The sequence below is a fragment of the Primulina eburnea genome, chromosome 14 (assembly GCF_022965805.1).
Source record: "Primulina eburnea isolate SZY01 chromosome 14, ASM2296580v1, whole genome shotgun sequence".
NCBI classification, from domain to species: domain Eukaryota; kingdom Viridiplantae; phylum Streptophyta; class Magnoliopsida; order Lamiales; family Gesneriaceae; genus Primulina; species Primulina eburnea.
The window spans coordinates 4,125,806-4,153,317 of NC_133114.1; the positions used below are offsets into that span (position 1 = coordinate 4,125,806).

At 36.6% G+C, this 27,512-nt stretch overlaps 1 long non-coding RNA gene across 1 annotated transcript; it reads left to right on the plus strand.

Annotated features, from left to right (window-relative positions):
- Nucleotides 1–10,030: 10,030 nt before the first annotated feature.
- Nucleotides 10,031–12,328, plus strand: LOC140812573 (uncharacterized). Its single transcript, XR_012113695.1, has 2 exons — nucleotides 10,031–11,055; nucleotides 11,399–12,328. It is a non-coding gene; the product is annotated as an uncharacterized lncRNA (long non-coding RNA).
- Nucleotides 12,329–27,512: the final 15,184 nt, after the last annotated feature.

Below are 27,512 nucleotides of genomic sequence, written 5' to 3' on the forward strand. Positions count from 1 at the left end.
TTATTTGCTAATATGATTGAAACTAACCGAGCTACTCTTATTTATAGCCTAGGGTCAATGAAGCTGAAGGGACGAAATCATTACAGCAGACGATTAACCTACTGAGCATAAGATTTATTTTAATTCGTCATTTTATATAATGCTTAAATTCTCGTAATTTAAATATGCATTTATTAAGGAGGAATATTGGTTTTAAAAGGTTAACTGAGAAGACAGCAGTTAGTAAATCTTCAAACTGAAAAGACACAGTTTCACAACTGATCGTTCAGCTGATTATTTTACTAATCTTCTCACATAAGTTAACTAATTAACCACATTGTATTCCAAATCAAGTTATGTGACTGATTATTATCACATTAAATGATGAATAGCATCTTTAAAACGTGGACTCATTTGAACCATTTGAAATTGTACACACGCTTGCAGCACACGTACACACGTCTTTAATTCAAATTTTCGTGGACTGACACGTATCCAGAAATTGAACAGTCACCTGCATATGTACTTTCCCCGCCCCAATTCAGTTTTTCCTTACGCGTATATCACTATTCAGAGCAAATTCATACTCCGAGCTTATATCATGCAAACTTTCAGGTTTTCGTATTCTCAGAGATGACAAATCAAATTCCAGCACACATTTTGAATGCTATGGCTATTAACTTCGAATCAGTTCTATCAGTCAATGAGGCAGATATCAAGAACGTATTTCTGAAACTGGAAGCAGCTGGTTTGAGGACGTTTCTGAGACAATCTTCTCAGGAAATCTACCCGAAGGAGCTTCATGATTTCTACTCAAATGGGTATGTCAATTCTGATGGAAACGTCATCACTATTGTCAATGGTCAGCTGCTGATCATTTTTTAATAATATTTTGGAGAACTGTTCTTATTGCCTACTGATGGGCTCAACAACTTTTCTGAGGTTAAAACATCTGATATTGAGGAGATGCAATCGTTGTTGTCAGCTGATGGTCGGAAAATCAAAGTTTCCGATCCCAAGAAAGAGTTGAAGCCAGAAATCCAACTGCTGGCTGATATTGTGGCTAAGGGGATCTTCGCTAAGGTCGGTTCATTTGCTGCCCTTACTCTTGAAAAATTTCAAGCGATGACTGTGATTATGGCTGAAAAGAAGGTGAATTGGAGGCATATCATCTTCAGCATTCTGTGCAACATGCTCCAATCAACCAAGCAGTCAAGGGGGTATGCAGTTCAAATCAGTTATTTTTTGAAGGCCAAGGGGCTAGTGGCTGATAATGCTGAAAAATCAGTCAAGTTCAAAGTCTTCAACGCCAAGAACGTCCAGCCACCCAAGACTAAACTGGACATCTCTCCTGATCTGTTTGTGAAGATCAAAAAAGAGATAGGGACGCAGCAGGATGCTCCCAAGTCAGTAAAGAAGGGCAAAACTTTGGCTCAGCTGAAGACAATCAAGAGGAAATTGATTGTCGGTGAATCAGATTCTGAGAAGACACCTTCTCCGAAGATTGCAAAGAAACCAAGGACCCAGAAAACCAAGCCGGCAGCAATGTTGGAATCCATCCCAGCTTAAAGACTAAAGCAATCAGATGCTCTACAGCCTATTCAGGCTATTCCTCTGAAAGCCACTCCAGCCGAAGTTTCAGCAAAAGATCAGTTACCTCCACCAACTGATCCATCCAAAAAGGTCATCACCACATCTGGTAAAAAAAAGAAATCAGCAAGAGTTACAGCTACTATGATCAATATCAATCGCCCTACCATATTTGCTCCTGCTCGACCCAAGGAATCAAGATTCAGGAACTAGTGGATGCTACTCATTCTGGACTGGACATTCCACACATTCTCTCTGATGAGAAAGGCAAGGGCAAGTTGATCGAAGAGACCAGGCCATCAAACGCGATTCAAACTCACATTGACCTTATCTGGGAACATTTCAATGCATTTGCTGAATCCAAACTGAAAACGTATGATGCTTGTATGAGTTTCAGAACTCACATTTTTGCCAAACAGTTGAAAAGGAAGTCTAAACTGAATAAATTCATCAAACTGAAAGCAGCTATTCTCAAAGTGGTCAAAGCTGCTACCATTGCTCAGACACTGGAGAGGAGAAATTATTTCTTTGATCAACTAAGAGCCAAAAAGTTGGCTCAACTGATTGAGAAGCTCAAGAGCAACTACATTCCTACAAATCCAACTGCTTACAATGATCGAGTTGTGCTTACTCAGTTGGACACAGATCTTATTGCTTTGCAAATGCAGATAAAGCATTGGGAACTGGATCAGGAATTAGTCAATCATGAAGGCTTTTCAGAAGAAGAAGAAGACGAACCTTCATCACAGCACAAAGAGCCATCCCCAGAACAAGCTGTTGCTACAACTGTAGAGCCAATTTAGGATGTGCCACAATCTTCTTCTGCTGCTGATCCTCAACTATACTTGGACGCTGACTTGACACTTGCTAATATCGATGAAAGCATTCATTCAGTAGCCCAAGAACTTCAGACAAATGTGCCTTCAACTGAATCAGTTGATCTCCCAATGGATCAAGCAGCTACAGATGCTCTTATCTCTTCAACTGAGGAGCCAGTTCAGCATTTTGTCTCTGCTGAACAAGGTGTTCAAACTGATGTGCCCATTCAATCACCTGTCGTGACTAATCAAGAAACTGTTGACACTGTGGAGGCTCAATTGCACGCTATTGAAAATTTTCCAACTGACGAGCCGCAACAAGTTTCAGTTGACCATCAATCAGAAGCAACAGTCACTGACCCTCCAACTGAAACTCCCACAGATCCTCAACTTAATCAGCAGGACAGTTCATCTTCTTCTCCGAATCAATCTTCATCTCCTCCTATTCAAGAAGAAGCCATTGTGCAAGACGTTCTAGAGCTGATACATGCTGAAACGGTAGTATCTGACAGGACTATGGTGGTCTTTGATCAAATTACCAGGGAATAGGAACCAGGGATGTCTGGACCTGTATCTCCTCATCCATCCTTAGACATAGACTTAGTACTCGAAGAGATTCAGGACATCCAGCATAACATGTCAAAGATGATGGATGTTATCAAGAAAATTCAATCCACTCAACTTGCTCATTCTCTGAAGCTGGACTCTTCAGTTGAATTCAATTCAGGGAGACTGAAGACAATTCAAGCTGTTGTGACCTCTATCTCTTTTACAATGGAGGAACTTAAAAGAACAGAGGCTTAACTGGGAGTCTCTCCCTAACTCAAGACTCAATCAGCAAACGAGTTGAATTTATGGAGACGTATGTCTCAAGGAAAATAGAATTGCTGCAAATCATGGTGCTTACTGCAATCTCAGACGTATCCACTATTGTCGGCATCTTATCAACTGATGTTCGGAAGTTATCAAATAAGATGGATGCGTTTGACAAAAAGGGAGAAGATTAAAGCTCAGCTAGATCAACAGCAAAAGAAGTCAGAATTTCTTTGAAGAGCAGTCAGAAGTTAACTGTTTCGAGTAGCAGTTTTTATTTTTGAAGATTATTATTCTTTCTCTAAGAAGAAGTTCAGTTAATCGAATTCTTATTTTATCTACAATGAGTTCAGTTGATCAGTTATTATTTGCTTAGTTTTGTCAAACACCTAAAAATGGGAAATTGTTGGAAACTAAGTTTCGGCGTTTGACAAATTGAAGGACAAAAGCTCGAACCAACTGATTATATAATAACTGAACGTGTGAAGCCTTAACTGAATCCAACAACTGAACTCGCAACTGATCTATGCAACTGAACGTGCAGCCAACTAACAGCAGTTGTAAACCCTACCAGCTATTGCCCAGCAGCTGATTCTTCTGCTGAACACGTCATCAATTATCGGGAAATGACATTCAACCGACAGTGGTACACAGCAGACTGTTACTTAGTTGAACGCCGCATTTCAGAGATTGCAGTGTACGGATGTCAGAGGAATATTGACGTGGCAATCAACGGATATAAAATTCAAATAACATTTAATGTTACCGTTAAGAGGGAAGCCTATAACTAGGTGAAGAGGGCAGCTGAAAAGAGAGAGAACGAACAACTATTCTACTCAAGCTTGTTGTTACGCTGCTAAAACCACTACTCGTATTCAAATATCAAAAGCTCACTCTTATAAGATATATCAGTAGCAATCAAGGCTACATTTACGAGCTTGTTAGCACTTTGAAATCTTTGTTAGATTCATTCAGTTGTGTTAAATTCAGTCACGCATTGTAAAAGTTTTTGTAAACTAAGAGTTTCAGTTTTGGCAGTGTTAAGTCCAAGCTGAAGTGGGTCAGTACAACTCTTGTATTCGATCAAAGTCTTTTAGTGGAAATCATATCTTCGTGATAGAAGGGATGACGTAGGAGTTATTCTATTCTCCGAACATCCAGAAACACACCGTGTGTATTTTATTTCAGATTTTCAGTCAGTTATTCTATCTTTCAGTCAGTTTACTTCCGCAACTATATTTCAGTTAAACTGATTGTTATTGACTGAGGAGATACCGAGTGTCAGTTTGTCACTAAACTGAACCCAATCTTCGAAAAGAATATAAAATCAGTGAGTGTTTATTCAACCCCCTTCTAAACACTCATCACCTTCAGGTAGTGACACTTTTGTAAGTCCCGGCAGCAACTTCCGTTCTGAGATAATTTTCAACCCCCGTTCTGACATATACCCGAGCTTTCTATGCCATAACACTGTTAATTCTTCTCCTGAACCAATTGATGCAACATCTAGTTCTGCCTCTTTGTGTGTTTCCCCCAAAAGTACATACAGATTTGCAGCAACTTTTTCCGCCTTCATAACTACAAGCGCATCCTTCACAATTTTCATGATCTCGTTCTCGGTACGTGTTTTGCACCCGATATCATCCAATTGCCCCAAGAACAAAATATTCTTCGTCGGTCTTTCACATGTCGTACCTCCTGTATGGTGCGAATAATGCCATCAAACATTTTAATTTTGATAGTACTGACCCCAGCGATTTCCAAGGCATGATCATTTCCCATGAATACATATCCTCCTGAGACTGGTTCATAATGATCAAACCATTCACTTCGAGACGTCATGTGCCATGTCGCTCCTGAATCCATAATCCATGTGTCACAAAATTTGTGTCTGCCTTTTGCAACAGTTGCTGCTTCGCTGAATAATATTTCACCACTGCCTGAAGTACTAGCCACATTTCCTTGAGAACTCTTGTCGATACTCGTACACTCTTTTTTGAAGTGTCATTTACCGCCACATTTAAAGCAGTAAATATTTTTCTTCTTACTTCTCGACTTTGATCTACCTCGTCTTTGGCTCACACTGGAGTCACGGTCCATAAATCTTCCTCTTATCATCAGCAAAATCTATGCCTGCTTCGAAGTTACCAACCTATCTTCCTTGTTCTTGGGTCGACTTTTTTCTCCGAGAACCGCAGTTAAGACATCGTCGAATCTTAGAAAGCCCATAAGAATATTGTTGGTTATGTTGATGATAAGTTGATCATATGAATTTGGTAGACTTTGAAGTAGAAGCTCCACATGTTCATTTTCCCCTATTTTATGCCCCATGGAATTGAGTTGGGCAAATAGAGTATTTAGTGTGTTGATATGGTCGGTCATCGATGAGGATTCCGCCATCCGAAAAGTATAAAGCCTTCTCTTTAGAAAAATCATGTTGTGTAGCGACTTGACCTCATACATCTTTGTCAGAGTATCCCAGATAACTTTGGCTGTTTTTATCTCAGAGATACTTGACAAAACTTCGTCTGCTATAGCCAAGTGTAAATTGACAACAACATTATCATTCATCTCATTCCATTTTCCATCGTCCGTAATTTCCACCGGTCTATCTCCAATAACTGCCAAGCAATTCTCCTTGCTTAAAACTGCTTGCATCTTTATTTTCCACATCATAAAATTGCTTCCGTTGAACTTTTTTTTTTGTACCTTCCCGCCATTTACAACAATTTAGTAGACTGGACAAAATTAATCCCGCCTTAATAAAAAAATCTCAAAAACTCTTTTCTGATGTGGATGATCAATCTAGGGTGCAACCACAGAGCATACTCAGAATTTTAAGAAATTTTAAACCAAGGCTCTGATACCACTTGTTGGTCCCACTTGCGGTAATTTGAGATAATAAACCAGAAAATAAATAATAAACTGGACACCGAGATTTACGTGGAAAACCCCTAAAATTATTAGGGTAAAAACCACGGGCAATATGAAAAGATTTTCACTATAATATTTTATGATGTACAACCCACTCACAGTATTTCCAAAGAGAACACACACTCTCTTAATACAGGAGAACAAAACACTCACAAATTTTATAGAACTAAGTACTTGAATGCTATAGGATGAGAGAAAACTCGAAGAAATGATGATTTTAGAATGAAAGGGGGAGCTCTATTTATAGAGCCCCTTGTCCATGTGAATACGCGTTAAAAACGTGTTATTTTCATTTAAATCAGCCGCCCAACTTTGACAAATCTCCCGACATGCAGGGGCGGATTCACTGTAGGGCCGAAGGGGGCCACGGCCCCCTTGAATTTTTTTTTTTTTAAATTATTATTATATAAGATATATTTTATTATTTAGTATATATATTATTTGACCCACCAAAATTTAAAGTATCTATAATTAGTCTAATGGTTAAAGACTTTCAAGGTTTACACATATGGTCCCGTGTTCTATTCTTCTTATACGCTGTTTTTTGACATTGTTCTGCAAATTTTTTTTGAAAACCTAAATAACGGGCTTTGACAAAGTCCCAACTTAAAACCTTCATAGTTGGTTAATACAAACACAATCAAGAAAGCCATTTTAAATAATAACCTAACGTAACCTTTTGCAAAACATCTGCTATATTGTCGACTGATGAGTGAAATATTGTGGGACGCGAGTTCGGAGACACATCGGAAGGAAAGACGAGGACTATTGGAATTTTTTCTGACGTTCAAGAATTGAGGTAGACCGGCCCCACCAAACATATCATTCTGGATCCGCCACTGCCGACATGCATTTAATGCTCCTGACGACATCTAATGGGATTAGCAAGTAGGGAATATAGCCCCATAAAACTCACATAATAGAACCTTACAGGTGCCAATTCTTTTTTTTTAGTTATTTCGATCTGTTGCCTTAATTGTATGAATAATTGTTGCTAAGTTAGATGCTAAACATAGTACTTTAACTATAATGATTTTCCTTGCATAAGTGTTCATTGATTGATGAGTGAAGAATGCACAAAAATTCATAAAAGAAATTTTATATGACTAAAGAAGATTTAAGTCATTTTATGAATTTAAAACTGAAAGTTTAAAATTTCCAACCTTAACTATATAAATTGTTGGGAATTCAATCAAAGTCCTACATTGAAAATATATAGAGAAGATCACGAACTTATTAGTTGGAAGGTATCTTCATCGGTATGAGGTATCTTGGGTAAATTCCGAAAACAAATTCATAAGGGCTTAGATCCAAACTGGACAATATCATATGATTTTTAAAATATGTGACTTTTAATATTCAATAAATGGTATTAGATTCATGGTCGAGATCGAGTCATGTGGGTGAATCCTAGGATACTTAAACGAAGGATAGGAGGACTCCCAATAAATCCGTGATGAGATAGAGACAGGTGGTACTCCAAATATTTCACATAAGGCGTATGCTCCCAATGCAGTGAAGAAGAGTAACATAAATTTATGATCCTCCAAGTGGAGAGGATAGACTGGTTGACTTGAGGAGAGGCCTGAACCATGAGAACAATGGTGGTCTTTAGTTTGATGGGAGAATTATTGAGAATTCAATCAAAGACTCACATTGAAAACACACGAGGAAAATGATAGATTAATAAGATAAAATGATACATTCATCGGTATGAGGTCTTTTAGATAAAGTACAAAAACAAATCTATGAGGATTTATTTTCAAAGTGGACAATATCATATCATTATGGATATATGTATGTTATATTCTACAACATATATGTATATGAAACGGGAATGATAATGCGAGCTTACAATGTATTAATTTAACTAATGAGACTGTCGTGAATTATAGAAAATTATTATGACTTTAAAGTAAGTCATATAGATATGAGAACTGCAACTTGAGACACACAATTATTTTAGATTAATAGTAATATAATTTTAAATTACATATTTATACGAATAAGATCGACTTGGTTGTATGGATGACATTCTTTTACTATACTTGGATTTCGACGAGGTCGAAGATATCAAATTTGGACCGCAAAAATTATAGTATGTTGTGATCGAGTAATAGTATATATATATATATGACAAATATCAGTGTCATTTGATATAGTATTGATTAATTTGAGTGAAAACATATGTTTACGTGCCTTCCTTGAGTTGACTTGACACACGAGCATTTATAATTGGTATATTGATGTATAAAATAAATATTTTGTAACACATATCATTTATACATACATTGATGCATGATATACACTTTGAGTTATAATCTTTAGATACCTTGATATGATTATGTTTGGTATTATGTGACCCATAAAGATATAATCATTTGCGGCCTTTATGATTGATGGGTTGATATTTGGGATTTGATGGCGTGTTTCTAACACTATCATATGAATATTCTCATTTACTTAACTGAGGTTGGTGTGCCTGCTCAAGCTTTGACACTATCATATGAATATTCTCATATACTTAACTGAGGTTGGTGTGCCTGCTTAAGCTTTGATGATTTGATAACGATTCAATTGATTTTGATACATGCTCAGTGGATGAGCAACTGGCCTGATACCTTCACGACATAAATACATTGCATATTATATATTATTTTACAAAAACATTTTGTATTTATTATGACTGTTTCATACGAGGAGTTTGCTCACTCCTAAGAAGGGCTACTATTCTCCTTGTGTGTGGACAATGACAAGTACCACAAGTCATTAGCAGACTATAGATAATATTTCTGGAATGAACCACACTTGAGATTATTTGATAGTGTCTATCCCAATATATATTTATAAATATATATACCTGGACATGTCCTTGAAATTATAAATGTTTGCATATATTTATTTTTCTTTAATTAATTTTGTGGACGTTTTTATTATTTGATGGTTGTAAACAAGATGTTTAATCAAACTATTTTAAGTATTGAAATTACAATCAATTAATGATTTTGGGCTCATGTTAAATGAAAATTTTAAAATGGTTCCGTTCTAATTAATTTATAAAATCAAATTTCGTGGTAATATTTATTGAGAGTTAAATGTCCTCACACCCGATATGACATAGTCTTTCTTTCTTTATATATATGTGTGATTTCTATTCCATCATAATTAAGGATGTAAACGAACCAAACCATTTGTGAGCTATTCGAAGCTCGATTCGATAAAAGCTCGTTTGAGCTCGTTTAATGAGGCTCGTTAAGATAAACAAACCAATCTCAAGCTTTACAGTATTCGGCTCGTTAGCTCGTAAACATGTTCGTTGATAAGTTCATGAGTAATCTTTTAGATGGAAAAAAATAATAGTTTTGATATTTGATTTATTGATTTTTCATATTATTTATGAAATATATAGAAAAATCTATTAAATTTATTTATTATAATAAATTTACAAATTTTAATAAGAATAATATATTTTTCTTTAAATATATAATTTACTTTTTAATTAATTTAAATGTATAATTCATATTTATTAAGCTTGTTTAGGCTCGATAAAGGCTTGAATAAGCTTGTGAGCCATGCATATATTCGTTAAATAAAGCTCGAGCTCGACTCGATTATAAACGAACCAAGCTCAAACATTCAAGAGTTCGACTCGGCTCGACTCGATTACATCCCTAATCATAATCATGACTACAAACAATACTCAATCCCAGTTACCCTTCCATCGATTATATTTCACATTGCAAAGTTAATTTTTCTAAAAAATTAAATGTAACACTTAGTTTTAATTATAAATTAAAAATAATTTTTTTTTGAAACATATAAATTAAAAATAATATATAATATAACTAAGTGTTCAAGATTAACAAAGTATATATATAATACATCCATCTGTTCACCTCTCTCGCCCCTATAGGGTTCCTGTTAGATAAGTTTTCCTGTCTTAATCTAGGGTCTTTCTCCCTGGCTTTCAACAAAGGAATAGTTCTTAATTATGGACTCGGAGGAAACTCCAAGTCGAGTAAGTTCTCTGAAGATATCTTCTAGCAACACCGATGAACCACTCATTACTCCAGCAGATATGGATTTTTTTGGGCAACAGAGGCTGGAATCTTGCCTAATGGTGCCTTGATCCTGGATACAAGAAGTGCTTGATTAGCAAAGATGTGGTGTTCAAAGAATATGAAATGGAGATGAGGAAGCAGGGAGTGAAGGACCTGAAAGAAACTCCATCTAATTCAAAAAAAGAAGAGACTACTAAGTGGGAAATACCACAAGCCACTGAAAGGACTGAACAAAACTTGTCTCAAAGGATTGAGGAGCAAAGGGGGTCCCCTTACCCTACTGAAAACTTGGAGGAGTCAAAACAATATAATCTGGCCCGGGATAGGACCATGAGACATTTTCTAACCCTTGAGAGGTATGGTTATGCTGACATAATTTCTTATGCTTTGGCTGTAGCAAAAAAAAGAGGAACAAGGGGAACCAATAAATTATGTGTAGGTTGTACAAGGAAAGGATAAGTTGAGATGGATACAAGAATTGGAGGAGGAGATGATGTCTTTAAAGGTCAATAAAACGTGGGAGTTGGTGGACTCAAGGGCAGGAACTGATATCTTGGAGATGGATTTATAGAAAGAAGTATAAATCCAAGTAACCTTCTCAGGTATAAGGCGAGGTTGGTTGCAAGAGGATACCTTCAACAAGAATGAGTGGTTTTCGGTGAAGTTTACTCACCAGTTGTAAAGAACGGATCAATTAGAATCTCCTGGCATTGGTGGCATAACAAAACTTGGAAATGCATCAACTTCACTTTAAAACTGCATTCCTCTATGGAGATTTGGATGAGAAAATCTTCATGGAGCAGCCTGAAGGATTTGTGAGTAATGATCAGGAAGAAAAATTATGTTTGCTGAAGAAATTAGTGTACGGTTTAGGCAATCTCGAGGAAATGAAATAAGAAGTTCAATGTATTCATGGAAATTAAAAAATTCAAGAGGTGCATTCAGATCTCTATGTGTATTTTAAGAATGAACACGATCAGAATCTCATCTACTTGTTGATATACGTAGATGAGATCTTGATTGCAATCCAGGATAATGTACAAATACAAAGATTGAAGGCTGGATTAGAGCAAGAATTTGGGATGGGCATTAGTGAAGCTGTAAAAATCCTAGGCTGGATTAAAGCAAGAATTTGAGATGGGCATAGAGAGATTATTTAGAAGAAGGTACTTTAAAGATTCAGCATTTTTTAGGCTAAGGGAGTCCTTACCTATGAAATCTCATTTCAAGCTATCCAATGATCAATTACGAAAAACAGAAGAGGTGGAGGATCATATGGATAAAATATCATATACGAGTGTTGTGGGATCTATTATGTATGCCATGGTTTGCACAAGACCTGACTTGGCATATGTAATAAGCGTGATCAGCATATTTATGTAAAAACCTGGGAAGATTCATTTGGAGGCTGTGAAGTGGGCATAAAGATAATTGACTAAGATACTTGAAGGAAACAATGAATTATAGCATGAGATTTGGAGGATTTGACTCAAAAAATAGGGGACTGGACTCAGGAGATGGAGAAGCAAATGGCATAATCAGAGGATACAGTGATTCAAATTTTTCTGGGGAAGACAACAGGAAATCACTTTCTAATTATATATTCACCTTTTTTGGCGACTGCAATAAGCTAGAGATCAAGCTTGCAAGCAGTGGTGACACTTTCCACAACTGAAGCTGAGTTCATATCATTGATCGAAGCAGTAAATGAACTTAGCGATCAAGAGATTCTTAAGGAAGCTCGGGATTGAACATTACAAGTGGGAAATATATTGTGATAGTCAAAGTACGATTCACTTGGCAAGAAATCAAGTGATTTATGAGATAGATGACTAAGCATGTGGATGTGAAACTACACTTCATCAAGAAGAACATTGAAAGAGGGATAAGTGGGCATATCAAAGATTGGGACTGAAGACATTCCGACAGATATGTACACTAAAGTTATACCCACTGCAAAGTTCGAGGATTGTACAAGGATAGAAGATTCTTGAATTTAAGAATGATGGGGGAAATTTGTGGATTGATTCCAAATATTCAAGAGTTAAACCATTCAAATGTTAGTTGTTTGACGTAGTGAATTCATGCTTGCTTAATAATGGTGTCATTTGAAATACATTCTATTTTGTATAATTAATGTGTAAATAAGTAATATATGAATTTAAGATTTGATCAATTATTTCATTTTTAACAATAAAATTATAATCAAAATCCAAGAATTTTAAATCCATTTTCTCAATGGCACCCTCAAAATATTAATGATGATAATGGTTAGCATGCCTAAATGGCATTAATATTGCTACAATAATTCAAGTTGAAAATTTTAATTTGGATACCAGATTCGTTATTGAGAAGCAATTAAATTTATTTGTGTCCTTCGCAAATTTGATCATATCTATATTATATATTATAATATTAAATATTAGTTCGATATTTTTCATTTTTGACAGTTTTGATATTTTAAATCGACAAGACTTGACATTTTACACTTGAACGTCACGTCAGCCCCTTATATAACATAATATTAACTATTTTTAATCTCATTTATTATTATGATACCATCTGAGGCTTGGAATCGAAGAGGAATTTGATACGTGGCATTGTTTTACCAAATTTTTCCTCGGCGGCTTTCGCACACATGGAGGTTATTGGTTTCCAGTCTATATACCATCTTCAACTCAAACTGAGCTAAGAAAAGGATAAATTTAAACTCTAGAATAAAAATAAATATAAGATTCTTATTTGGAACTTTTACAAAACATAAAGGAATTACGAAAGATATACCAAAGAAATTAAACAACAGAGGATTTACTGAGAATCCCTTCAAAACATAAATTCATAAAAATCACCCATAAACGCCTTAAACGCCATTTCTCGGCTAAGCAGGCTGAAGGGCTACAACATGAATTTATATCTTTCTGGTTCTACTCAAACCTTGTGTTCACCATTTCCTGGTTCATCTTTTAAACTTATGTTTTAACCAAAGATTCTTATATTACATTAAATTCTAAAAATTTAAATAAATCTTTTGTTATCTCAATCTGATTCCAAGTTACAAATAAATAAAGATCATGGCATAGTTAGTTAATAATTGAGCACGAATGCTTTAGCCTGTCATTCAGGCTAATTTTTGAAATATAAAAATTTAAAAAACAGTAAATAAAAAACAGAAAATAAAAACAGTAAACTTACAAAGTTGTTATCAGAAGACTTGAAGCTTTTATTGATAATTCAGAAGGGTTTTTACAAGATGAGAATAGAGGGGAGCAAACTCGACCACTTATGAAAATATTTTGTAGGAATTAATCCTTCATGTATAACATTTAAATCTACACCACTATCAATCATAGCAATAAAATTCTTCTTATCAGAATTATCAATTAATAAAGTAATTTTAGTATACCATTTTTGAGATATTATCATACTCAAAACAGATAAATGTTTTTGATTTGAATCAATGTCAGGAAATGAAATATCTTGAATATTTTCAAAACTTTCAGAAATTGAGTTATTATTTTCAATGACTGAAATACGATAGTTTAAACCATTATTGTTATGTTGACAAAAATTTTAATTTGTTCTTTAAGATTTTCTATCTCTTTAACTAAATCCTGTATAGTAACTGGATTTTGTTGACTATATTTTTTCTGTAAAAGATTTTTAACTTCTTTCATAGAATAAGCTTGTTCTTGTTTAACAAGAATATTATTATTATTGCTAGTAGAAGCAGTATTATCCATTTGATCAATAATTGTAGATTTTAATATTAAATCCTTAATCATTTTAAGGAATTCTAAAATATTATTGTTGGTTAAAACATTAATATTAAATCTTGAAATTGAGACATAAGTTTATAAAACTCATCATTTTTATTATTATTATTATCCTCAATTGGATTTATACAAGATTTTCCTTGTATATAATTATTACATTCTTCTAAATCTGAAATATCAGATTCATTATCTATAATTTCTTCTGAATTATAAGATTCTGAAGAATTCTCAGTATAACTATCAGAATTATTATTCGAATCTATTATTATTTTAAATAATGTTTCTTTTAGATTTTCATCTATTTTTAAATTATTAATTTTGTTTTTAGCCCAACATTGATTAGCATAATGTTCTGGCTTTTTACATTTTCTACAAATTATTAATTTATTTTTAGCTTTATAATTTTCAGCTTTCCGTAATTCACGGCTTTCTTTTCTTTTCTTCTTTTTATCTTTTTGTTTATCAGACAAATGTCTTTTCTTATAAGTTTTTTCAACTTTATCATTAATTTTCTTTTTACCTTTATTAGTGTGGGGACCCGGACGCTAATCAAGTTCTTAATCATCTTTGGGACTAATTAATCAATTATAAAACAGGGTCTAAAATTTTTTTTTTAAAATGCGGAACGTAGTGAAATTAAAACATATATACATATCAGTATATAAAATACAAGTCCTGTAATAAAACACATTTATTCAAACTAGGGTTTGACAACTACTATCAAGTGTTCAACCCTATCTCTAGTCCAAGTCCGGTGCCACCACTCTAATCACGATCTCTCTCTTCATCTTCTGGACCCTGATCCTGTCCCACCTGTTTTCAAGTACACATACAGACAAGACAACAGCCGGATAACTCCGGTGAGAATATACTCCCAGTATAAATCAACGAAACATGCAATCATATAAACAATATAAAGCATGTAATCAGGTAACAGATATATGTAACAAAGTCTGAAACATAATCAATATTAAACTGTCAACAATACTCGTAACTACATCATTCAGACTAGACTCAATCCTAGTCTAGGGATCCCGATTCCAGAAGTTGGCATGCATATATCGACTAATAGTAATAGAAAAGACTCCAGTTTTATCCACGCCGATATGGTATCGATCAACAGTAATAGAAAAGACTTCAGTTCTATTCACATCGATACGGTATCGATTACCAGTAATAGAGGAAGCTATTATTCTATCCACATCAATATAGTACCGATTAACAGTAATAGAAGCAACTCTAATTCTATCCACATCGATATGACATCGATTAACAGTAATAGAAGAGCTACTAATCTATCCACATCGATACAATACTGATTAACAGTAATAGAAAAAGCCACCATCCTATCCACATCGATAGCCAAACATCCAGTGACAGTCTTTGGCACATCCGCCAATACACCATCTTATGACATCGTGCAATGTGCCCGTGGTGATCCCACCACTAACGGCACTTCTGTCATAAGATTACTCTTCTAATACCTGTAATCTATAACTCAAGAAAACAAGTATATCAATCAATCAATGCAATAAAGTAAAGTATGTGATTTAGGGAAACCCAAGTCTAAACCGACTCAAGTCCATCTCCCAATACCACATTGACTTATACCTTTCTTTCGTCGGTTTCTGGCTCAGTCGAAGTCCTGAACTCACAATCTGTCTGGTACTGACAATATCAATAATCTCATATCAATATACTAGTCAATTCCATAACAATCTGATCAATCTGGATTTAATTCAAAATCAACGGTATAACGGTACAATTCCAATATCCCCGTCAATACCAATACACCAGATAACAGTTACAATCCATAACTCATATCCAATACAATCCATAATCCCGCCACAATTCAAATATGTCCGGTATCAACCGATTATAATCAGAAATTCATAACAATTCCATAATCAGTCTATTTCTTAATCTGACTTCGATTCTACGATGTCTAACATGTCAAGAACATCATATATGAATCCTATTCAATTCTGACAATAGCATAATTTCAAAGCATGTCAAAACGTAGCAAAACTTACGTCAAAGTGTAGCATACGCTGATAGGATTGCAATACTGAAGTCAGATTACAATTCAGACGGACGGATTTCGCACAATCTCGATCCTAAGATTCAAGAACCAAATTTGATAGCGTTTCCTCGATTTCCCGTTTTTCTATTCTTAACAAATGTATATATATATATATACACCTCGTACATGCATCCAGCCACCCGGCACATTTTCTGATTGCATGCCTCGCGCTCGGGCGGTAATAAATTACCGCTCGAGCGCGACCTCCTCTGTCCAACGCTCGGCGTACTACACCTTGGCGCCCGGGCGGTTAAAACCTACCGCCCGGGCGCCACACATTCTGCCCGAACATTTCCTATGGAGCATTGGCGCTCGGGCGGTCAAGAATCACCACTCGGGCGCCACACTCTCTGCCCACTTTCTCAAATTTCAGATGTACTCTTATTTTCGTGTCCAGATTAATCTTTTCATAATCATATCAAATTTATAACTCAATAATTACAGATTACCAGGATTAAATTTCCGGGCATTACATTTCTCCCCCCCTAAGATACGATTTCGTCCTCGAAATCACAAGCAATCTATCATATCAACAAGGAGTATATACAGAAATGTATTCGAAATTTACATTAGTGAAATAATGCTGGGAATTCTTGTCTCATATCAGATTCAGTCTCCCACGTAGCTTCTTCCACGCCATCACGAGTCCATTGAACTTTCACCAAAGGAATCGTCTTTGTTCTGAGCTGTTTCTCTTTACGATCAATAATCCGGATCGGTTTCTCGACATAACTCAATGTCTCATCCAGCTCAGTCTCGTCTGGCTGAATCACGTGCGAGTCATCAAGGAGATATTTCCGCAGCATCGATACATGAAACACATCATGTATTCCTGACAATGAAGGCGGCAAAGCAAGTCGATAGGCACGATCTCCTATCTTTTCGAGAATTTCATAAGGACCGACGTATCGTGGAGACAACTTCCCTTTCTTGCCAAATCTGACAACACCTCTAAAAGGAGAAATCTTTAGGAATACTCGGTGTCCTACCTCAAATACCAACGGTCGTCGTCTGAGGTTGGCATATTTGGCTTGTCTATCCTGGGCTGCCTTCATTTTCTTCTGAATCAATTTCACTTTTTCGGTCATATCTCTGATCATATCAGGTCCAGTCTCAGGAACTTCAGAGATATCATCCCAATAAAGAGGGGATCTGCATTTCTTTCCGTACAACGCTTCAAATGGAGCCATCTCAATACTCGTTTGATAGCTGTTATTGTACGAAAATTCGCAAAGTGGCAATGTATCTTGCCAGTTAGTACTAAAATCAAGTACTACAGCTCTCAGCATATCTTCCAATGTCTGGATCGTCCGTTCTGACTGTCCGTCAGTTTGTGGATGATATGCGGTACTCAGATGTAGCTTCGTTCCGAGAGCTTGCTGCAAACTCTGCCAGAAGTGCGAAGTAAACAGAGGATCACGGTCTGAAACAATCGACTTTGGCACTCCGTGCAGTCTCACCACTTCCTTGACATAGATATTGGCCATCTGATCATATCTATATGTCATCTTGTATGGAATAAAGCATGCTGATTTGATCAATCGATCAATCACGACCCAAATCGCATCATAACCTCGGGAGGAACGTGGCAACTGTGTCACAAAGTCCATGGAAATGTGATCCCATTTCCATTCAGGAATAGACAAACTCTGTAACAATCCTCCTGGTTTCTTTCGTTCAGCCTTCACCTGTTGGCAATTCAGACACTTGGCTACAAATTCAGTCACATCAGATTTCATTTGTTTCCACCAATACTGTGCCTTTAAATCATTGTACGTTTTCCTGCTACCAGGATGAACGCTAAAACGACTGTTGTGCGCTTCTGTCAGTATTCTCTGTCTTAAATCCGAGACATTCGGCACAACCAGACGATTATTTACATACAAAACACCATTTCTCACCTGATATTCCGATCGATGACCAGTTCTGACCATTGCAATCGAATTCTGTACGTTCTGATCAACTTTTTGTGCCTCTTTGATTCTCAATATCAATTCCGGTTCAGCTCGAATCGCACATAATCTCAGAGGCTGACAATCTGTTTCAAAAGCTAATCCAGACAAACAGCAGTCTTCTATCAGATTCGAAACACCTATCGTCGATAAGGATAGTGCACATACCTTTCGACTCAGCGCATCTGCTGCTGCATTGGACTTCCCTGGATAATATTTGATTTCACAATCAAAGTCTTTCAGTAAATCCAGCCATCTCCGCTGTCTCATATTCAGCTCTGATTGCGAAAACAGATATTTTAAGCTTTTATGATCAGAATAGATTTCGAATTTCTCACCGTAGAGGTAATGCCGCCATATTTTAAAAGCAAAGACTATGGCTGCCAATTCAAGATCATGAATTGGGTAACGAGTTTCATGGGGTTTCAGCTGTCTCGAGGCATAAGCAATCACATGCCCCTGCTGCCTCAATACACAACCCAATCCTCAGTGAGATGCATCACAATAAACGACAAATCCACCAGTGCCTGAAGGAATCGTCAACACAGGCGCACTGGTCAACCTCTTTTTCAATTCAAGAAAACTGGATTCACAGTCTTCTGTCCACACAAATAGAGCATTCTTCTGAGTCAACTGTGTAATCGGTTTGGCAATACTCGAAAAATCTTTAATGAATCGGCGATAATATCCTACCAAACCCATAAAGCTGCGAATCTCTGGTACAGATATCGGTCTTGGACAAGAAATCACTGCCTCAACCTTGCTGGGATCAACAGATATCCCGTCTCCTGATATAATATGTCCCAGATATATCACATGTTTCAACCAGAACTCGCATTTCGACAGTTTAGCATACAGTTTCTCCGTCCTCAAAGTGCTCAACATAGTCCTCAGATGATTAGCATGCTCAATCATATTCTTTGAATATATCAATATATCATCAATGAATATGATAACAAAATCATCCAAGTATTTCTGAAAGACGCGGTTCATCAATCCCATAAATACCGCCGGTTCATTAGTCAAACCGAAAGGCATGACAATAAATTCATAATGTCCAAACCTGGTTCTAAATGCAGTCTTTGAGATATCAGACTCCCTGACTCTCAATTGATAGTATCCCGATCTCAAGTCAATCTTGGAATACACAGATGAACCTTGCAATTGATCAAACAAATCGTCAATCCGTGGCAACGGATATTTATTCTTTATTGTTGCTTTGTTCAATTGCCTATAGTCGATACAAAGTCTCATCGACCCATCTTTCTTCCTTACGAACAGTACTGGAGCACCCCAAAGAGATACACTAGGTCTAATGTAAAACCCTTGGCCAGTAAATCCTCCAACTGTTCTTTCAACTCTTTTAACTCGATCGGTGCCATCCGGTATGGAGTTCTCGAAATCGGAACTGTTCCTGGCATTAACTCAATGCTGAAGTCTATCTCTCGAATCGGAGGCAATCCAGGAATCTCATCTGGAAAGACATCAGCAAACTCACACACCATTGGCAAATCCGCCAATGATGGGCTCGATTTCAGTAAGTCAACTGAATATACCAGGAATCCATCCGCTCCTTTCTGCAACAATCGAGTCATATTCATTGCAGATATCAAAGGAATTCTAGAACGAGAACCTTTACCATAAAATTTCCACTCCTCAGCTATTTCAGGTCTGAATCGAACAATCTTGTGAAAACAATCGACTGTAGCTCGATACTTGGCCAATATATCGATACCGATAATGCAATCAAAATCAGATAAACCAAGCACAATACAGTCTAGCTCAATCGTATGTCCATCGTACTGCAGTCTACAAGGTTTCACAGATTTCACTGATATCAAACCTATTCCTAACGGAGAAGAAACAGACACTACCACAGACAATGACTCAATAGGTAACGCATGACTCAATGCAAACCTCTCAGAAATAAAAGTATGCGATGCACCAGTGTCAATCAGCACATATGCAGGATAACCAGAAATAAAACAGTTACCTGCCACGACATCATCAGGTGCATCATGTGCTTGCTCCTCAGTCAAAGCGAATAGTCGGGCCTGCTGTCGAGGAGGCTGGCTCGCTGTCTGGCTCCCTCCTGGCCTCTGCTGTGACTGAGTAGACGGTGTTGGCTGAAAGGAATGAACGGCAGAAGATCGTCTTCCTGTCTGAGCCACTGATCCAGATGACTCAGCGGCCTAGACTCCCTGGGCATCACGCTGTGGAGACACTCGGGCAAAGTGTCCATGCTGTTTACAGATGCGGCAATTGCCGAACACTCCTCTGCACTGCTCGGTGGAATGCTTCCCTCCACAAGTGCTACAGTAGGGTCCTGTGTAACTCTGGCCCTGACCAGTCTGTCTAGAGCCACTCGAACTGGATGAACTACTTCCAGCTTTCTTGAATTTCTTCCCCTTAGCTTTCAGGAAGTCTTTCTTCCCACTTCCACCGCCGCTCTCAAATCGGGGAGCTGGTGGAGGCAGCTGTGATCTCGGTGCTGAAGGCACAAACGAGGCCTCTCTTTGTCTCATTAAACCGGCTTCGGCTCCCTTGGCTCGGTTCAAGGCATCGATAAAATTGTTTGGCCTTCCGGTATTCACCAAGGTAAAGATTTCAGGATTTAGACCATTTATGAACTGGTCTGCAACGGCCTCATCACTCCCAGTCACATGAGGGGCAAATCGGAGCAGAGTAGAGAACTTAGCCACATAATCCTCAATGTTTAACTGGCCTTGTTTCAAGTTTGCAAACTCGGCTCCCTTGTCCTTCCTATATGAAACTGGAAAGAACCGTAGATAAAATTCAGTCTTAAACACATTCCAGGTAATGGCCGTACCTCGTAATTCCAAAGCCCGTTTTGTCGTGTTCCATCAGTGTTTAGCAACGTCATGCATCTGGTGTCCGATCAGTTTCACCCTCTTTTCCTCAGTATATTCCAAAGATTCGAACAACGATTCAATATCGTCCAACCAACTTTCACATTCCACGGAATTCTCCGTTCCTTTCAAAGTCGGTGGATGGAATGACTGAAATCTTTTCAGCAATTTCTCCATTGCTGTAGGTGTCACATCCATGGGAGGATTTGAGGTACTCCCCTGTTCTGGCATTCTTCTCGGAGGCATATCTGATAACCAAAAGGGTTAGCAATTCCAACAATAATCAAGTTTCAAGCCTCCTCGGATCATCTTACAGCTGATCCATTCCAATAATATACAATACCATATCAGTATCAGATAATTCAATTAGCATATATTAAAACAGAAATCATGCTAGCAATCAAAAGCAGGAAAGAAAATTAATCTACCCCGCTCACTAGCTTCTATCTCAGTCTAAGGAATCTATCGCTCTGATACCACCTGTTGTGGGGACTCGGATGCTAATCAAGTTCTTAATCATCTTTGGGACTAATTAATCAATTATAAAACAGGGTCTAAAATTTTTTTTTTTAAATGCGGAACGTAGTGAAATTAAAACATATATACATATCAGTATATAAAATACAAGTCCTGTAATAAAACACATTTATTCAAACTAGGGTTTGACAACTACTATCAAGTGTTCAACCCTATCTCTAGTCCAAGTCCGGTGCCACCACTCTAATCACGATCTCTCTCTTCATCTTCTGGACCCTGATCCTGTCCCACCTGTTGTCAAGTACACATACAGACAAGACAACAGCCGGATAACTCCGGTGAGAATATACTCCCAGTATAAATCAATGAAACATGCAATCATATAAACAATATAAAGCATGTAATCAGGTAACAGATATATGTAACAAAGTCTGAAACATAATCAATATCAAACTGTCAACAATACTCGTAACTACATCATTCAGACTAGACTCAATCCTAGTCTAGGGATCCCGATTCTAAAAGTTGGCATGCATATATCGACTAACAGTAATAGAAAAGACTCCAGTTCTATCCACGCCGATATGGTATCGATCAACAGTAATAGAAAAGACTTCAGTTCTATTCACATCGATACGGTATCGATTACCAGTAATAGAGGAAGCTATTATTCTATCCACATCAATATAGTACCGATTAACAGTAATAGAAGCAACTCTAATTCTATCCACATCGATATGACATCGATTAACAGTAATAGAAGAGCTACTAATCTATCCACATCGATACAATACTGATTAACAGTAATAGAAAAAGCCACCATCCTATCCACATCGATAGCCAAATATCCAGTGACAGTCTTTGGCACATCCGCCAATACACCATCTTATGACATCGTGCAATGTGCCCGTGGTGATCCCACCACTAACGGCACTTCTGTCATAAGATTACTCTTCTAATACCTGTAATCTATAACTCAAGAAAACAAGTATATCAATCAATCAATGCAATAAAGTAAAGTATGTGATTTAGGGAAACCCAATTCTAAACCGACTCAAGTCCATCTCCCAATACCACATTGACTTATACCTTTCTTTCGTCGGTTTCTGGCTCAGTCGAAGTCCTGAACTCACAATCTGTCTGGTACTGACAATATCAATAATCTCATATCAATATACTAGTCAATTCCATAACAATCTGATCAATCTGGATTTAATTCAAAATCAACGGTATAACGGTACAATTCCAATATCCCCGTCAATACCAATACACCAGATAACAGTTACAATCCATAACTCATATCCAATACAATCCATAATCCCGCCACAATTCAAATATGTCCGGTATCAACCGATTATAATCAGAAATTCATAACAATTCCATAATCAGTCTATTTCTTAATCTGACTTCGATTCTACGATGTCTAACATGTCAAGAACATCATATATGAATCATATTCAATTCTGACAATAGCATAATTTCAAAGCATGTCAAAACGTAGCAAAACTTACGTCAAAGTGTAGCATACGCTGATAGGATTGCAATACTGAAGTCAGATTACAATTCAGACGGACGGATTTCGCACAATCTCGATCCTAAGATTCAAGAACCAAATTTGATAGCGTTTCCTCGATTTCCCGTTTTTCTATTCTTAACAAATGTATATATATATATATACACCTCGTACATGCATCCAGCCACCCGGCACATTTTCTGATTGCATGCCTCGCGCTCGGGCGGTAATAAATTACCGCTCGAGCGCGACCTCCTCTGTCCAACGCTCGGCGTACTACACCTTGGCGCTCGGGCGGTTAAAACCTACCGCCCGGGCGCCACACATTCTGCCCGAACATTTCCTATGGCGCATTGGCGCTCGGGCGGTCAAGAATCACCGCTCGGGCGCCACACTCTCTGTGGGGACCCGGACGCTAATCAAGTTCTTAATCATAATTGGGACTAATTAATCAATTAAAAACAGGGTCTAATTTTTTTTTTCTTTTTAAAATGCGGAACGTAGTGAAATCAAACCATATATACATATCAGTATATAAAATACAAGTCCTGTATTACAAACATTTATTCAAACTAGGGTTTGACAACTACTATCAAGTGTTCAACCCCATCTCTAGTCCAAGTCCCGTGCCACCACTCTAATCACGATCTCTCTCTTCATCTCCTGGACCCTGATCCTGTCCCACCTGTTGTCAAGTACACATACAGACAAGACAACAGCCGGATAAACCGGTGAGAATATACTCCCAGTATAAATCAACGAAACATGCAATCATATAAACAATATAAAGCATGTAATCAGGTAACAGATATATGTAACAAAGTCTGAAACATAATCAATATCAAACTGTCGACAATACTCGTAGCTACATCATTCAGACTAGACTCAATCCTAGTCTAGGGATCCCGATTCCAGAAGTTGGCATGCATATATCGACTAACAGTAATAGAAAAGACTCCAGTTCTATCCACGCCGATATGGTATCGATCAACAATAATAGAAAAGACTCCAGTTCTATTCATATCGATACGGTATCGATTACCAGTAATAGAGGAAGCTATTATTCTATCCACATCAATATAGTACCGATTCACAGTAATAGAAGCAACTCTAATTCTATCCACATCGATATGACATCGATTAACAGTAATAGAAGAGCTACTAATCTATCCACATCGATACAATACTGATTAACAGTAATAGAAAAAGCCACCATCCTATCCACATCGATAGCCAAACATCCAGTGACAGTCTTTGGCACAACCGCCAATACACAATCTTATGACATCGTGCAATGTGCCCGTGGTGATCCCACCACTAACGGCACTTCTGTCATAAGACTACTCGTCTAACACCTGCTGTCTAAAATCAAGAGAACAAGTATATCAATCAACTCAATGCAAATATCAATGCAATAAAGTAAAGTATGTGATTTAGGGAAACCCAAGTCTAAACTGACTCAAGTCCATCTCCCAATATCACATTGACTTATACCTTTCTTTCGTCGGTTTCTGGCTCAGTCAAAGTCCTTAACTCACAATCTGTCTGGTACTGACAATATCAATAATCTCATATCAATATACGAGTCAATTCCATAACAATCTGATCAATCTGAATTTAATTCAAAATCAACGGTATAACGGTACAATTTTAATATCCCCGTCACTACCAATTCACCAGATAACAGTTAAAATCTATAACTCATATCCAATACAATCCGTAATCCCGTCACAATTCAAATCTGTCCAGTATAAATCAATATACTCCAGAAAATTCATAACAATTCCATAATCAGTCTGTTTCTTAATCTGACTTCGATTCTACGATGTCTAACATGTCAAGAACATCATATATGAGTTCCATTCAATTCTGACGATATCATAATTTTAAATGATACCAGAAATCAATAAAACTTACGTCCAGTAATAGCTGTCGACTAGAGGAATACCGTACTACGTCTGGATTTAATTTCTGATAACCAAATCAAATTTTCGATCGAAATGAAGTTGGGAGAATTTGCAGAGGAATTTCGTGTCTTTGTCTCTGAATTCGAAGTCAAATACATAAATATATATATCAACTTTGCATGAGAATCAACGTGGCAACCTCTCCAAACTTTTGCCCATTTTCTAAAAATTTACGAAAATGCCATCCAATATTTACGAAAATGCCATTGACATCCCATAATTACGAAAATGCCATTGCCATCCCAAAATTACGAAAATGCCATCCAGCAATGTCATTCAATAATTACAAAAATGCCATCCCATTTAAATTAAGTATTTTTCCACTTAATTACAAAAAAAAACCATCAATACGATTTTATTTTCGGGGTCTCACAACAATGATAACATCTCGGGTCTTACAATTCTCCCCCTCTAAGACATGATTTCGTCCTCGAAATCACAGGTAATCACAACTCATATATCATGGTAATCATATCAGATACCAAATCGGATTGAAGAAGGAGATATATAACTACAATAACTTCGTATCAACGAAATCACTCGTGATAAAATCAATCTCAGAACAATGGCTATACAACATCCGTATATGCCAATCACCAGTTCATAACAAATCAGTATTGACATCTGCTACCAAATTTGTTAATCCTAGTCAAAAATATATTTAATCTTCGGCTTCAAATCCCAACAGTCATCGCTCGACGTTAGCATAGTTCATATCAATTTCCGAGCTATTCTTATTTTCTTCTGAATCAGTTTCATTTTCTTTATCAGATTTCTGATCTTATCAAATCCAATCTCAGGTATCACCGTAATATCATTCCCATACGAAGGAAATCCGCAGTTCTCGTTGTACAATACCTCGACTAAAGCTATTTCGATATTCATCTGATAGCTATTATTGTACAATAATTCACAAGTGACAATGAATCATGTCAACTAGTGCTAAAATCCAGCACTATAGTTCCTGGGTATTCTCCAGTATCCGGATAGTTTACTCCTACTATCCTCCAATCTATAAATCATAGATCAAAGTTCATGATATACATTCTGCCAAAAGTACAAAATCAAACGAAAATCACAGTCTGACATAATTAATTTTGGCATTTCATAAAATCTGTCTCCGTTTCTGACATAAATCCCCATCATCTGGTTATGTCTATACCTCTTCCTGTATAATATAACATATACAGATTTGAACAACCGTTCAATCACAATCACTATCTTGACAAGATTGCCGTAGTGTCATCACACAATCCATAGAAATGTACTCCCATTTCTATTTAGAAATCAATAATCAAGATTAGTAATCTAAAAGTTTCTATCTTTTTGTCTTCATCTGTCAGCGATTTAGACATTTCAATACAAATTCTGATATAACTGATTTCATCTGTTTATATCAAACCTGTCTATTCGAATTATCACACATTTCCTGTTACCAGAATAATACTGAATCTACTACGGTGTGCATCTGACAATACCTGTCATTTCAAATTCGAATATCTGATACAAACAAATCAGCTAATAATATCAATTAATGAAAAATACCTACCTGGTATTCGGTTCTGACTATCAAAAATCAAGTTCTGAACAGTCTGATCAAACTTTTGAACTGCTTTAATCTTCAAAATCAGTTCTGACTCGACTGAACTGTATATAATCTCAACGGTTCATAACAATCGGTATCAAACACGGACTCAGAATGATAATAATATCGGATCAGATTCAAAATATCAATACACAATACTGATATAATAACTGCATAGAACGCAATTTCTGACATTTCGAAAATCCTGCCATATTCAATGTCATTCTCAGCCACTGATCACGGTCTCACTGTGCTATAATCAGTTAGTATACTATCTTCAGATATCATAGACTCTGAATACAATCTGTTACAATCCCGATTCATATCCGAACAATTCTGTATACAACAATCTCAGTTCCCAGAACACTCAATACCATTTCAACTGTTCAATTCAATCAATCATATGCTGCGAATATATCAAAATGTCATAGATAAACCGAGCATAAAATCATCAGAACACTTCCGAGTATAGGATTATCAACCCATAAACGGAACTGAAGTACTTTACAGAGAAACATATAATCAGATGTAACTCTAACTCTTCAGGCAATAAATCTTTCAACTGATATCTCAATTCTTTTAATTCATTCAATATTGTTTTATATAGAATTATAAAATAACACCAGTACCTGGTATAGAATCAAGGCTGTAATCCATTTCCCTACTACAAAGCAAATCTAAAATCTAAATCTGCGAGACTATAGCAAATCTCCTGCTATCGACAAACCAGCTCCTGATAGGCTCAATTTCAGTAATCAACTGAATATATAAGGAATTACTCCATTCCTTTCAATAATCATCAAGTCATATAGTACGGATATCAAGGAATTCAAAATCGAGAATTCTTACCGTACCTTACTTATTCTTTGGCCATTTCAGGTCAGAATCTTACCATCTCCTGGCAAGAATCTATACTCACTCTGTACTTGTTATTATATATCAATAATATAGTTAAAATCAAAAAACACAAGTACAACATCATCTAATTTCATCTCATTCTCATTTTACTGCAGTATATGATATTTACAGAATTCACTGATAACAATCTTTTCCTCCAAAAGATTAAAACAAAACTCAATACTACAGTATACACAGAC